Consider the following 16664-nt stretch of genomic DNA (forward strand, 5'->3'; position numbering starts at 1 on the left):
TACGCGCTGGGTCGAGGTTAGATGGAAAAGGTGTAGAGGCTCCTTGCACTGACGTCACATCGCACACTTTTGAACACCAAGTAAGAGGAGGAGAGGGAAGCTGCTTTTGTAAGAATTTTGAGTGACAGGCTAATCTTCTATAATCTTCTGGGGGGAGAATAGCGACGCCTGTACAAATCCGGGAGGTACAAAGGAGGGTCCTGATAAGAGGGGAGCTCCTTCTCTCCCTCTTCTTTGGAGGGCAACGGAAATGACGCCCTGTGCAAGGAGCCTATAGGCTCCTTGCACATGACGTCATTTCCGATACCCTCCAGAGAAGAGGGGGAGAAGGAGCTCCCCTCTTATCAGGACCCTCCTTTGTGCCTTCCGGATTTGCACAGGCGTCGCTATTCTCCTCCCAGAAGATTATAGAAGATTAATACGTCACTAAAAATTCTTACAAAAGCAGCTTCCCTCTCCTCCTTTTACTTGGTGTGCAAATGTGCGCGATGTGACGTCAATGCAAGGAGCCTATAACTAAAGGGGGTAGCGATTTCTGTGACGGCTTCTGACTACCCCAAAGCTAGTACCCTATGACTATCCTTTTGTTGAGAGTGCGAAGGTCGCCTGCTCGACATTGCTTCATGTGGACGCCGCCATGCGCAGAAGTATCTCTTGACGCGGATCTGTTTTCTGCACACGCGCACCGGCGGTGTGACCAAAGTCGTACTTGTTTTGCCAACAGTGTGGTTGGTCTATATATAAGCTAAGCATTCAGTTAATGATCCGCCTTCTGCGTGAGCTTTCTCACTTTTGTTTATTTGTTTTGATTCGGGAAAGTATAAGGTCGCTGCGAAACAGGCGTTATGCGCATACCAAGCAGATCCAGTGATTTAGATAACACTTCGTCGAACGCTGTGCCATAGAATGGCGGAAAACAAGGAGCGCGCTGGAAGCGGAGCTTGTGCTAAATTCTTAAGCCTTGATGACATTGCTGTCTGCAAACATGTTTCTCAGCATACGAATGTACGAAGAAAGCGTGCCTAGAACATGCCTGGGGCGGTTCCGTAGATGATTTTGTCACTGGGGACTTTTAGTAAGCCGCTACCTTGTTCCGCGTACCGCGCTACCGGTGCCTTTGAAGCATGCTTTTAAGGCGGCGGTCCCACGGCGGCCATCTTGAACAAGCCATTAGTTGAACCACTAGATAACGGCACTAACCCGTGTGGCCAAAAAACAGGCTCGTGGCAGTGATGTTCCTCGTCTGCTCTTAATTTCCCCCTTTCTGCTGCTCTCCAGTGCACGTTCAGCGTTCAGCGCGTGCTCCCGGTGACGCAAATGCCAGCAAACGTGCCAGTGGTGCTAGCAGTGTCCAGTTTGCACAGAAGTGGAGCCCAGCTAGCTCATGGGCCCGATCGAGAGTGCCTAGCAGGGCAAAATTTGTTCTTTGATACTGCCTTTGTTCGGCGCTGCGAGGCTGCAAAGCGATATCGTCAGAGGCTCACAAGCCAATAGCTAGTAGCTATCGTTTTAACTATTCCAGAATTAAAAACATAATCAATCAATCAGTGGAGAATGTTATGAAACGTTAAAGAACATATATAAAACATGCCTTGTCAGCATTTCGCGAATGAAAGTGATTTTGCACGACATAAACGTTTAAATTCATTTTCGCTGTAAGTCAGAGCGCAGCCGACATAAGCAAAACCAGAAAACACTATGTCACGGAGCTCAACGTCTTATCGTGAGTTTTCTGTCCCCGATCAAAGCAATCGAGTGCAAACCATGCACCATGGCTTTGCGCTTTCAGTATGCGTGTTTGTGATTCTGTATCTTATAGTCTTTGACTGCATTTTGATCTATGACAAAACAAGCGACAGCAGACTTTTTTTTTCAGGACCGGTGTTCAGAATGGTGCTCTATATAACTCATCATTTTGATCGTAGTTTGATTAAACTTGATTACCAATTATCTTATCTTATAAATAACCACCCTAATATTGTTGAAATAGTACGCCGAGGTCGAGGATTCTGCCTGTTCAAGAAAACAGTAAAAGTGTATTTTTAGCCCCAGTGACCTAAACTTAAAATATGCTAGACAAGTGGGTAGCCGATTTCAAAGCGCTTTTTGTGGTGCTTTTGATATTTTTTTCATTAATAACTAAGTCTATTGATAATTTGATGTTGAAAAAATATACCAACGTCTTACATGTATCTTCATATATTTTTTCTGTTTGAATGGAACAGAAATTGAGAATTTTACAGTAACGCTGACATTGTATGTTAATGAATGTGATCTCAATGATGTCGATGTGAATGATTTCTAGTTGAAACTTTTGATGAAGTTGATATTAACTATTGTGACTACGATGCTTAGCTAATGTCAATTTGATTATTTTATGCAAAATTGCTTTTTATGCAGACACTGGTCCTGTGCACCATTGAATGCTGTAAAAAGGGGCTGATGGCCTGGTCAGAAGACTTTTTAAGGCGAAAAGATCATTTGCCCCACTACGCGAAAATCCGGCGACGTCATCGGCGGCATGACCAAGCGATGGTACTAAAAATGGCCAACGGCGCATAGAGGAAAAACACGTTAAAAATGCTCGGATTGACCTCACAATTTCCACGACGGTTCCTATAAGCAAAGTAAATAAATGGCTCTGCAAAGAAACTTTAGTATATTTCGGTCTGGATGGGAATGAAACCCGGGCCTCCGGGGTGCGAGACGGGCACGCATCCCCGACTCCACGGCGGCTCCACGGTCCTGGCTGACTAAGGTGTGCCTATTGCGCGCAGCATTGCACCTGTGACGACCCTAAAATCTGTGTCTCGGTCACTAAATTGTCACGGGCTCTATCGCTGGAGCGAGGCACCCAAGACCGTCGATAACAAAAATTCCAACTTTATACAGGTAGGGAAATAATTATGGCATACAATCAACTCACACTCTCGCAAAAAATAAAAGAAAAGAAAAAATTAGGAATGATCCGGGAGTGTTACGCCACTATGCGATAAGGAGTTCCAGGCGGAACACTCACGGCTTGGATGACCGCTTGGGTGGAGTCTCGGAAGGAACTTGGGCGTCTCAGAGGTTGTGCCGAAGTTGCGTCAAGTCTAGGAACGTTGAAACTCTCGTTGGTGTCGCCCGCAGCCTCACTGATTCCCTAGTTCCGCTTCCCACCGGCCTGGCCTCGCCTCCCACCCTTCGTCTCCGCCGCCCGAGAGAGATGATCGCTGGGCTTCCTTCCCCTTTTGTTCCCTTCTTCAGGCTTGTCCATTTTCCCCATCGGAGGGTAGACGCCTAGCGGTTTAGTCCACTTCACCCATCAGAGGGTACACTCTAAAAAAAAGACTGTGCGTCTATTTTCACGCACAACACTCGGAGAACCAATCAGCGCAAATTACAGAGGCAGCTCAGCGAATGACGATGCCGAAACATCTGTTTAGACCAAAAAAAACGCAGACTGACTTGTGACATTAAGCAATGCAAGCGTGACGTTTTGCATTGCTTAATGTCAAAACTCAGACTGCGTTTTTTTGGTCTAAACATATGTTTCGGCATCGTCATTAGCCTCCGTAAGTTTCGCTGATTGGCTCTTCGAGTGTTATGCGTGAAAGTAGACGCACATACTTTTTTTTTAGAGTGTAGCTGCCCAGCAGTTTCAGAGATGTGCATAGCATTCCTCACCGCTCCCGAAAAGCCCCTTCCTGCTTCGTTTTTCTTCCCTCTCACACACGCACACACGCCCACGCGGACATCGAAGACTGACTGTCAGGCGCACCTTACAGTTTCGGAGAGAATTCGCATTGTTCATTAGACGGGAACGTCGTACACACGTCACGTCGCCACCATCTGGCTGACTAAAGGTGTGGCCAAGTGCGTGCGTCATTGGGCACCTGACGGCGCAGCCATTGAGGAGAAAACGGCGCCACGTCATGAGCGCGCTGTCTCCCGCGCGTCACACACCGAATCAACAGAAATAACGCTTGCCGAAAAAATAAATCGAAAACTTTTGACTAAAGGGGCTACAATGCTTTCGCATTTTCACACGTAAGCAATTTTAAATGCCTGTGCCAAAGTTACTTTTGTGTGTTTTTGCCACAGCCCCTCAGACACATGCATGTCTGGAAATAAGGATTATTATTATTATCATTATGGTTATTATTATTATTATTATTATTATTATTACGGTATTGAACCTCTGATACTTGCACCCTCAAGAGAAGAAATCTTGGGAGACAAGTTAGTGATTTTGGCAATTGACTAATATCAGTGTAAGATCTTCATCCACTACAACCAATGAGGCAGTTATATCACACGAACTGGCGGACCATTACTTTGTAGCCTGCCACTTGGAATTTTTAGTTTGCGCTTCAGAACCAATCCCCAAAAAGCTTCGTCGTCTCGAACTTGTAGATAATAAAGAATCGATCACTTAATATCTACTTATGATTGGTATACTTTTCAACGATCTGTAGCTCAATCTGACACTACTCATCCTTTGTTCTACTAATTAAGGAGTTCTAGCAAGCCTCAAACAAGGTTGTTATGCTAAAGCAAAAAAAAAAAAAAAGAAACGAATGTCCGCTGGTTAAATACCAAAATACTATCTGCTATAAAACTCAAGGAATTGGCCTGGAAAAGATGTCTCCGCTCGCCTCATAACCCTAGCCTACGTGATGACTTCAGAACATTACGGAACAGAGTGAGTGCGCTTATACGTTCTGCGAAGCGGCTCTATTTCCAGAAGCAGTTCACTGACTCAATCAAAACCTGGTCTTTAATTAACGAATTGCGCGGAGCTACATCGCAAACTATTTCAATGGTGTTTTTGGACGTAGTGCGAAAGCTACGGCGGAGAAAGAAGAAGGTACCGAAGAGATCGGACGCGTTTTTCTTAGGCTCCTGATATTAGGCCTAGCACCTAATACACCCCGTCTTGAAAGTCTGGGGGGCCGGTTGTCGAAAGACAATGATGCCGGCTCCTCTGGACAACCAGGAAGAAGCGGCCAAGACTTCGAGCCCTCAAGACCAGCAATTAGAAACCATGGACATGGACACGAGAAACCTCGCCGGGCCAAGCGCCGGACCCGCCGCTGTCACGACGGGACCGGCAAGTTCGACCCCATCAAAACCTATGCTAGTCATGACACCAGTCATCGAGCTGCCCACTGTATTCCATTTCGGTGAGCAAGCCACTTCTTCACCAGAGAACTCAGCACCGACTGTTGAGCAGGCTCTACGAACTTTACTTTCGAGCATTTCGAAGGAAAGCCTTGTAGACATTTTCAAAAGCATTTTAGGAGAGACTCACAACATTGTTCCTGTTGCTGAAAAGCAACAGAAGAAGAAAACGAAAGCCAAAAAGGCCAACGAGAAGGCGTCGACCGTCCCTACACACACGCCTGCAGGCGCTACGTCAAATATTTCTCCGCAAAGTCAGCCCCACGACACGACGGGGGATAGGACGTCGCAGCCAAGAGCTGCAGCTGTGGTAGAGGAAGCGCCCATGCTCCAAGACAACGGAGATCCTTGGATAACCGTAACACACAAGAAAAAAGGCAAACGGGCACGGGGGAACCCGAATGCGCAAGCAATAACGGGGGTTGTCGCCAAGCCCCAAAAGCGTCGGCAAATCGAGTATAAGATCCGCCTGACAAGATCACGCACTTCGATCAAGCCGCTCATTCCAAGACTGAAAGTGCTTCTAAACAGCACACATGCACCAACAACATACACCATGTACCTAATAGAAAAGGCCAATACCATCTCGGTCAGGACTGACTCGGAGGCATTGGCGGCCGTCCTAGAGAAGATCGTCGAGGTCGACATCGAGGGCAAGAAAATACCCGTTCAAGTCTTTCGCACTTACGGCGCAACCTATTGCAAGGGAGTAATTTACGACATTCACACCCTACAAGAAGATCCCCAAGACGAGGTACTCAACCTTGAACTGGAATCGGAGAAGGTGCGCGTGGTGGCCGCCCGACGTCTGGGCAAGACCAACACCGCAATGTTAACCTTCGACGGAGACAAGCCACCGCGATCCGTCTTGTACGGAAGGCGGTACATGCGAGTGTTCCCGTACATGCCAAAAGCAGTTACCTGCGGTAACTGCCACCGCTTGGGGCATAAGCCGGACATTTGCCCGACTGCTACGGTCTGCGCAACGTGCGGCAACACGCATAGCGAAAACCAAGTGGGATGCCCAACTCCGAACGCCCTGTTCTGCCAAGGGTGTAAGAAGGCTGGGCACATAGGCACAAACCGTGCCTGCCCCACATGGCAAGAAACCAACAAACGGATGAGAGAACAAGTCAGGAGCTATAAGGAACAACACAAGCTGCAGCAAAAGCGAGAGGTTGCTTCCAGGGAGATCAGGATCCCGGTCCCGCCGAGCGCCTCACAACTCTGGGCTGACAGGCTCCGTAAGGGACTCGACCCGGCAGCACCCCCAGCAGAGCAGAACACCTACGCTTCCCTGAAAGCAGAATTGGATAGGCTGAAGGCCACGGTTCAAACGCTGCAAGAAGAAAACAGACAATACAAAGCTTCCTTCAACCAATGGAAGACACTCGCCAGCAGCATATGTGGCATTAAAGCATAATCAAGGTGCTTCAGTGGAATTGCCGAGGGCTTCGCAGTCGAGTGGCGGAGCTCAGAGCAAGATTCCAAGACAAACCCGACGAGAAGCCCGACGTCCTGCTTCTGCAGGAAGCCAACGCACACGACATTAACCTACGAGGATTTATTCTCTACTCAAGCCCATCGATCTCTAATAATCGTCCGGGACAGAGCGCCGACCCTCCGGGGAAAGCCCTGGTCTACATCAAAGAGGACTGGGATCAGCACCAGGTTGATCTGTCAAAGTACTGCGATGACAACCAGGAAATAGTAGCAGTTCGCACCACGGTCCAGCGGCAAGTGAACGTCATCTTCACACCAGTCTACTACCGACCTATAAGAGGCAAGAAACACAACTACGATCACGGATGGATAGGGCATTTACACAGTCTCTACCCAAAGGAGCAAAAGCTTTACGGAGGTGACTTTAATCTACAGCACCATCTATGGGGTTACGATGCAAACACCAAGGGAGCGGAGCAGCTGCTCGGTGAAATGCAGGCGCACCGGATCCAACTAGTGAACAAATCAGGAGTCAAAACGCGAATGGGGGACGTCAGGCAGAAAGACACCACCCCTGATCTCACGTGGACTTCGAACCCTTACACTCAACATCAAAAGTGGAAGCGAGCCAGGGACCTCTGGGGCAGCGACCACTGGCCAATCTCCTTTGAGTTCTCACCAACTCGGAAGATTAAAGGCAGCAGCAAGAAAAGGGTAGTGAAAACGGTTCACTGGGACAAGTTTCGACAAGCGCTAGAAGCGGACAACTTTCCCAGGTCCAGCTTTGAGAGTCTGCTCAACAACGCCTTGAAAGAAGCGACCACCGAGACCAAAATTGAAGAAGATGCGCCAACTCCCGACCTGCACCTCTTGCGAATATGGGCTAAGCGACTTCAAGCGGTGCAGCGGTACCGCAATGGACGCAAGACTCCGCAAGCCCGGCGAGCAATCACGCGAGCCACGGTAGAGGCCAAGCAGTACGCTAAGCAACTCGGCACCAATAGGTGGATAGGCTTCAGCTCCTCGCTAACCGAGAAGACTTCGGTGAAGCGGCTCTGGGCGGTAAGTCGAGCCATGCTCGGGAAGAAAAAGAGCAAGAAGGGCACCAGCATACTGGCACTAAAGATGAATAAGACAGAGGAGCAGCTCGCTGACATGGCCGGAGATCTTTTCTTTCCTCAACCGCCATGTAAGGATGATCAGGGGCTCGGAAATCCGTACAACATAGAGGTCCTAGCACCGGACGAAGGCATGGACCGGCCTTTCGCTCTGGGTGAGCTCGAGTGGGCGCTCCACAAGGGGAAATCCTGCTCAGCTCCCGGCTCAGACAAAGTCACAATGACTATGCTCAAGAACCTCCCCGAAAACACCAAGCTCCAACTGCTAAATTGGATTAATCTCATTTGGATCACCGGCAAGCTGCCCGAGCACTGGAAACACTCTTTGGTCATTCCCATACCGAAACCCGGCAAGGATAAGGAATCACTAAACAATTATCGGCCAATTTCTCTAACATCATGCACGTGCAAAGTCATGGAGCGGATGGTATTAGCCCGAATTGACTGGCATCTCGAGACTACGGGGGCCTTTCATCCAGCTCAGACTGGGTTCAGGCCTTGCCTGGGCACCCAAGAAAGTCTGGCCCTGATATCGTCCAGCGTCATTCGCAACGTGCACAAATCTAAATTCCGGACCATCGTGGCCATCGACGTGAAAAAAGCGTTCGATTCGGTGCCTCACACGACAATTATCAAGGAAGCCAGCCGGCTTAACATCACCGGCAGGACCCTCAACTTCATCAAGAGTTTCCTGGAAGGGAGGACATTCTCGGTACGCTGCGGCAGGCACGATAGCGCGCCAAGAGCGAACCACGTGGGTGTCCCACAAGGTTCGGTCCTCTCGCCTACGCTATTTAATCTGGCGATGGTGGCGCTACCACACGAACTCAGTAAGATCTCTGGCCTAGAATTCACCGTATACGCGGATGATGTTTCGATCTGGGCTTATGGGGACGATCTCGAAAAGCAGCGAGATATACTACAATCTGGACTAGATACAATCGAGGCTCACCTGGCCCGTGTGGGAATGCAGGCGGCACCAGAAAAGACGAACTACACAGTCTTACGCAGCCCGAGAATTCGCGTGAAGGAGGATTATGCAGCCAAACTCAACCTGGTCCTGGCGGGGAAACGAATCCAGCCGTCCCTTTCGGTAAAGATCCTGGGGATCACCATCGAGGAGAACGGCAAAGGAGACGCTTGGCTCCGCGACACACTCAAACAGTGCAACTCGGTGCTCAGCATGATCAGACGGATCTGTAATGCACGCGGGGGAGCGTCACAAGACATTGCCAAAAAAATGGTCAAGGCTCTCGTAGTATCCCGGGTATGCTACGGAGCACGCCACTATTGGCTCACTGCAAGGCAATGGGAACGTCTCGAAGCTTTGAACAACCACGCTATGAGAGTTATCACTGGACTGCCCCGTTTCACTCCTCTCGTCAAACTGAGGCAGTACGCGCAGTTGAACAAATTGCACGACGTCGTGGAAGCAAGAAGGAACGCACACGACGAACGCCTTAAGACGACACCGCAAGGAAGAGGCATCATGCGACTCCTAAAAAAATCGGTAGATGGCCTCCCAGAGCTGCAGAAACAACTGCCTCCATGGGAAGACCTCGCGGCCATCACAAGCAGCAAGCCTCTAAGGGCATGCAGAAAAGGGGACACCAAACAACTGGCCCGCCGGGTAAAAGCACACAACAAAATGGTGGAGAGCTGGAAGCAAAGCAAGACCGTAGTTGCTGCTTATACGGACACTGCATCACTTGAAGGCCCCGTCATCCTCAAGTCGGCTGCCGTGGTATTCCCAGCACTTCGACTCGAGGCAATTGAAGCATTACCCCCTACGGTGTCGACAAAGGGAGGAGAACTGGCAGCCATCCGCCTTGCATTAGAGACGGTCGTCACTCAAGCCACCGACCTCCCTGAGAACCTCAGGATCTTTACGGATTCACAGGAGGCGGTGAAAGAGTGTCGAAACAAGAATAGCCCTAGCGTCCAAGTACGCAAGATCAAAAAGCTCGCCGCGACACTTAGGTCGCGGGGTGTCTTTACAAGAATCGAGTGGGTTCCTGGTCATGCGGGGATCCCAGGCAACGAAGAAGCCCATCAACTGGCCCGCGACGCCCTTGCTACCCCTTCCTTCCGCGGGCCCGGAGATGAAACGCTTCCACTTCAAGATCACCAATATGACGTGACCGCTCGAGATCGAGCATCCATCGTCGATTGGCAGTCACAAGAATATGACCCCGCCGAAGAAAAGGCCGGAATAAAAAATGAATACCAGGCGAAACTTGAAGAGCTCCTGCCCGAGCCGGCGCATCCCCTGCTCCCTTCACGGGGATTTGGACGACGAGGGCAGGTTCTGCTCACCCGAGTCCGCACAGAAGCAACACTATCACCCGCGAGACTCGCATCGTGGAACAAAGGCAAAAGGTCTGGCCTCTGTTCCCAGTGCGACATGAACGCTAAGGCGGACACATACCACCAAGTGTGGGTGTGCCCCAAGTATCAAGCAGAAAGGGCAAAATTTCGACCTCAGAACATTGCCACTCTGGAAGGCTGGACTCATCCCCCTGGAAACGAGAACCAACAACGAGCGATCCTGCGAAGTCTCCTGGACTTCCTCCACGAGGCAAAGCTGGAATCGTTTATTTAGTGTACATGTTTTAAATAGTATGCCGCATCCAGGCCTCGACTATTAGCCACCGATGCATTCTTACATCCCTTTCCCTGCTTAATGGCATCAATAAACGCTCTTTGAATTGAATTGAATTGAAAACTACGGCTGATATCTTTAATAACTTCTTTTTCGCCTCCTTCTCGGCCAGAGCACGCTCTAATGCCCACATCGTCTACTTTTCCAAATTCGAACTCAACTTCCGCATTTCTCCCTAAAATGTATATTAATTACTTGGAGTCGATCATATTAGGGATCAAACCTAATAATGCTCCAGGTCACGATAATATGTCTTACGGATCTTCGCAAAAATTTAAGGTACATGCAGGACACACTTCTTCTTATGTTTAATGAAATAATTGAGACTGGCACTATCCCAAATGAAATGAAAACTGCCATTGTAAAACCGCTTTTCAAGGGAGGGCAACGAGATAAAATAGAAAACAATCGACCAATTTCTATTCTATCATGCCTAGTTCAAATATTGGAAAAATTTATTTATAGAACCATGGCTTCTTTCGTTGATAAATATAACATAATAGCTTCTTCTCAACACGGTTTTATTCCAGGACGTGGTACACAAGCACTGCTCGAAACACTCTCTTACAACATAAGTTTAGGTTTTGAACACAACCTGTTTAGCTGTGCATGCTTCCTCGACGTTGCGAAGGCGTTCGACACTGTGAGCCATTCGATTTTGATACAAAAACTTTCTTCTGTTGGTTTCCGGGGACCGTTCCTGTGTCTATTACAACATTTTCTGCAAGATCGATCCCAAGTGGTTTCGATCGACGGTGTATACAGTGACAAAGTTTCCTTAAAAGTGGGTGTTCCTCAAGGTTCCGTTCTTTCTGCTCTTCTATTTAATATATATGTGAATGATATGTCTACCATGGTATCAAACTGTACCCTCTTTCAATATGCGGATGATACTCTCCCACTAACGAGCCATCGGTTTTATCATACAGCAATACAAATGCTTCAGGAACGTTCACATGAGCTCATGGAATGGTTTGAAATCAATCTTATAAACATAAATATCTCCAAAACAAAGCTGGTCTGCTTTCGCAATCCTTTAAAAGTTGTGGTTCTAAATATTCCTTTTCTTCTTCACACATCACACTGTGTAGGTTGTCATTGCAGTCCAATTCCTTATTTAGAGACGGTGAAACACTTAGGCATCACCTTTGACTCGGACCTTTCATGGAATTCACATCTGACAATAGTATGCTCAAAACTGAGAAGCGTCCTATGCTTACTCTACAAGATTAAGACGTTTTTGCCATTCGGAATTCGCAAGCTCTTAGCCTACTCTTTAGGATATGGTGTGGTTCGGTATGGCATTACAGTTTTCGGCCAGTGTTCTGGATTATGGCATAAGAAAGTAAATACTATCCTAAAAAGTATTGTACGAGAGGTTAATAACAAACCTACAACCTCGAACGTGAATCTTTTTCCGGCCTTATCCATGCCCACTTTCGAATCATTGTTTTTGGAATCAGTTATTCTAAGTCACTATTGGACAAAGGATTTCAAAACACTTCGACCTAATTCACGAGAACTGAGAACGGTCTCACGGTTTCTTGTTCCAGTATATTATACCCGCTGTGGCAATAACTTGCGATCTTTTTATGTCCCTCAGATATTCAATTCTTTACCTTCCGACTTCCTCGTCTTCACATCCAAAAAGAAACTAAAAAAAGCGCTTCGCCACCTTTTATCGCCAACGAGGCCCTATAATATGTCACAATTTTATTTCACAATTCCTTGCAGTTCTATAAAAAAGTATTAACACCAGATTTTATTATTTTTATTTTATTTGGTTTATGTTTGAGTAAATCAACACAACTTACACCACCCAGTTTTTCTGCTTCAAGATCCACAACACCAAGCAAATAACATCTATCAAGACCTTCTTCAATGTTGAAAATGACCGGCTTGTGTGTTTGTGCATATGTGCAGGTGTTTGTATACGTGCTTTCTCGTGAGACTAAGTGTTTTAAGTGTCACAAATGTCATTGGAACTGACTCAAATTGCTTTAATACGTGGCATTGTTTTTTTTAGGCCACTGCGGATAGGTTAAGTCATACAAGCCCTGGATGGCTTTGACGAACCTGACTTGTGACGTGGACATGCTAGTTTTTTAAAAATAAATTTATTATTATAATTAATAATAATATTATTATTATTATTATTATTATTATTATTATTATTAACCCATGTTTCTGGCAAGCTTCGCAGCATGTGCTGCTTAGTTTACAATAATAGGGTGTTTATGCCATTTGCCGTTAGAAAATCAATTACCACTGCTCTTTGCTTATAGCATACTAAGGTACGGAATCACATTCTTTGGTAACTGTGCAGAAATATGGCAAACTAAAATTGACCGCATCCTTAGGAATTTGTTATGAAGTGTCGGTTATCATTATGATCTTGTACCAGAAGCTGACACCTTTGAGGCTCTACAACTGCCTCACTTTCATTCACTTTTTTTGCAATGTGTTGTGCTTTCTCATTTCTGGTGTAGCGAATTTAAACATCCCTTTGTGCCCGCAGAGATTTACGTAAATGTGATCGCATTATAATCCTCCGGTATTTCACAAGATATGGTTAGCGAGAGCGCTTTTATTATGTGCCATACGTTTTTAACAGACTCTCCGACCTCTTCATTGAAGCTACAAATAGGAAAAAATTGAAAAATCTATTGAACAATTTTACGCTTTAATTCATTGTACAATTTCAATAATGCATTGTTGTACGATATTTTGTGTCTAATATGTTTGCTGGAATATTGTGAGGTGATTATTTCTGTTTCTCAAATAGTGCGATGCATGTTTTAAATGCGTGCTCTGCGGACTTCTGTGCTATCTGTGACATTCTATTTGCTTGATTCTGTCCTTCAAGCCTCTACTGGCTTCGACCGACCCGCCACCTTATAGTGTTATGAAGGTATTTAAATAAATGAAATGAAAATGAAATGAAAAATTATTGTTATTATTATTATAATTATTATTACACGGGCAGTCGGCGGCGTACCGTTGTCGGGCTCTGACTAGTGTGCTCTATACAGGAAGATTACGCATCCACGAGGCTACCAGCAAGTCATGGCCCGCCCGCTACAATCTGCTAGCCTCACCTACTGACCTTGCACGTGGCCGTGCTTTTTCGCAAGCGTCACCGGGTGTCGCCTTACCGAGCATCAACCGCTGGAGGCCGCCACGTCGGTCGCCTTGTGCCTGCCTTCTATAAGAGCTGATCCCCGAGCGAAGTCCTCTGTAGTCGGCGACGTATCGTTGTCGGTCTCTAACCAGTGTGCTCTATACAGGTAGAACGTAAAACTACTTTGTCTTGTTTTACCTCCTGTCTGCCGCCGACTGAACCGCGTTTCACTTGTGCAGATTGTGTGTGTTTATTTTGTTGCTCGGGAGTGGCTGACAGCACTTTCTCCGGAATGGCCATTGCGAGGAGAGAGACGTGGAAGTGTGCTACTTGCCGCACCGGGGAGCTCCGATCCGCTACCGGAGCAACCAGCGGCGTTGCCTCGGAGAGCAGTAGCGCCACTGATGAGAGTCAGCAGGAGCAGCTTAGCCTCGCCTCCGTCGCTAGCCAGCTGGCCTTAATCAATGTCGCGCTTCAACAGCTCCTTCCTTTAAAAACTAGCGTTGAGAGCCTTTTGCCCCTTCCAGCAAAGGTTGACCAACTGCTGGCCCTTAAAGGGACCATGAAATGACATTTTTACTTTTTCCAGATAACTTTCACATTAAACCGTCAATGTTCACTGAATGCCGAACAGACATCCGTTTTCGTCTCGGTTTATTAACTTCTACACAAAAAATTAATGAAATATCGACTTTTTCTTTCTCTCCAACTGACCGCAAAACAAGCCGTGACGTACGCTGTTTCCGGAACCGGAAGTTTTCTCGGCAGTAGGAGAATGGGAGCGTTAGCGGCGACGAGTTGGGGTGCGCCGGTAAGTTTTACTGCGCTGATGTCACCGCCGTATTTTCTGAATCGGCGCCTCTCATCGCCGCATCGCAGCTGAGCGAAATTCAATGAGATATCGACAGCATGGGACTAGTCCCATACGCCGGTATGCCTGTTGGGAAGTGCAGCGAGTCTTCCGGTGAAGACTCCAGAAGTCAACCCAACTGTCATTGTTGGTAAAATGCGGCCCATGTCAGTCGTTTGCAAAGCGACGTAGATGGAAACAAATTGCCGCGTCGTTTTTCGCGGCCTCGGAGATGCAGGAGCGAGCCGATGTTAAAAAAGATACGTTTGAACTACGAGTGTCAGCAAGAGCCACGTAAATACCTGTTCACACTCGGAGCGGACGCGCCCGTTTGATGGAAGTGCTGTATTCGCGCTGTTGGTAAGCGCTTCGGGACCGATCTTTTACGATTGCAACTCGATACTGACGCGACACTCGGCAAAGAAAGGTTGGACCGGCATTGCACGTATACCTCCCACGAACTTTGTAGCTCGACAGTGACGTGCAGTCTGTCAGAATAAAAATGGCATACCAATAACAAAGTGTACATACCGTGTTACGAAGGTAATCCATACGGCGTTTATTTCAGCTCTATATCACACAAAACAAGAAGATGGAATCGACGAGAGTCCCTTTTCGACGAGTGTTCGTCAACACTGCCTCGGAAAACAAGGGGAAGAGATTGACCTCACCTCTTAACCTAAAATTGAGGTCAGCGATCGAACTATAATACGCGAAGGGTCCACAAGGGTAGCGCGGGCATATTCCATTCAGCACGCCAGCCGGGATTAGGCAGGCGGTCTTGCGACGAAGCAACGCTGCGCCGAGTCAGAGTGCCTGCTAGGCCTATATTCTGAGCAGCTCGCTTCGTCGGAGTCGGTGGATTCGTCGCCGTTGTCGCTTTTCTCGGGTGTTTGTGGATCCAGTGTTCTTGTTCGTCGTGGTCTGTTTTAAGTACTTTTTTTTTCTTCCTGCTTGAAGTCGGCACGCGCGAGAAGAACACGTAGAAAAATAAACGTTCAGTCAGTCAGAGTTTGGAGAGGAAGGAGATCAAAGGAAATAAACGTTCGTCGGTCGTCGCGACCCAAGCGACCCAAGTAACTGAAGTCCGCTCTGCCCTACTGCGCACGCGCAGTAGTTGCTTCGTTTACAACACAATAGATGGCGCTTGGCTCTCTCAGCATTATCAAATTTGGCAATTTTCGCCACACATCTCTAATTATGCTACAAAATGTGGATCTGAATATTATTTAACAAAACTTTTAGGAAACATTCGCCGGCTATTTATTGTTTACGATCGCGGTGCTGGTGAGGTAGGCTCTTACCCAATAGGCGACCTGGATTTGGCTGACGTGCTCCATTTCCGCGCATGCATCGTAGTGAACAGGCGAAGGAAGGAAGGCGCAAAAGAGTCCAGTTTTCTTTTAAAAGTTCTATAGCAAATAATTTTTTTTGGCTCCCTAGTTTTGTTTTTATGTTTCTTTTCACACCTTTTACGACGTGCGGTGGATGAAATTCAATTTTAAAATCATTTCATGGTCCCTTTAAGCCTGCCGTTGATGAACTTCGGAATACTGTTGGTACCCTCCAATCCACATTTGACTCCTTCGGCGCAAAATATAATTCAGTGCTAGCCCTTGCTTCCACTAACGAAGAATCAGTAAAAGGCCTCCAAAACGAAGTCTGCGAGGTTAGGGCTACGCTAGAGGAACAGGCACAGGAAATCTTGCGGCTAAAAGAAGAGGTAAACAGCTCGCAGCAGTATAGTCGTCGCTGCAACATGGAAGTGCACGGCCTCCCCTATGTATCTGGAGGAAACCTCTTAGAGACAATGGAAGATCTTTCTCAAAGACTTAAACTGTCATTCCGATCGTCAAACATGATTGCGATCCATCGTCTTCCAAGAAAACGTGTCTCAACTTCACCAGTTCTGGATGGCTGCCCGTGTCCAGCTGCAGGGGCTTTCTCCATCTGGCGACCACCTGAAGTTATTTTTCAATGATTACCTGACCCGAACAAATCGAGAGCTCTTTTGGTCAACAAGAGTCAAGGCCAAAGAGAATGGCTATAAATTTGTGTGGATCAAAAACGCTAAAATCTACGCACAAAAAAACGAAGGCACTCCAGCGGTGCGCATAAGTTCAAGTGGTGACCTCGAGAAGCTTGTTTGAGGAATGACACCTTCTTTTTCGGCTACAGATTTTTTTTTTTTTGTCGGGTTCTTGGACCTGTTTCTGATTTTTCTGTTACTAGTTTTCATGTTAATATTAGGAGCGTGCGCAAACACTGGGACGAATTTCGTGCTTTAATAAATGACTTAACACC

This window comes from Ixodes scapularis, unplaced genomic scaffold (assembly GCF_016920785.2).
Source record: "Ixodes scapularis isolate PalLabHiFi unplaced genomic scaffold, ASM1692078v2 PGA_scaffold4__175_contigs__length_147842914, whole genome shotgun sequence".
NCBI classification, from domain to species: domain Eukaryota; kingdom Metazoa; phylum Arthropoda; class Arachnida; order Ixodida; family Ixodidae; genus Ixodes; species Ixodes scapularis.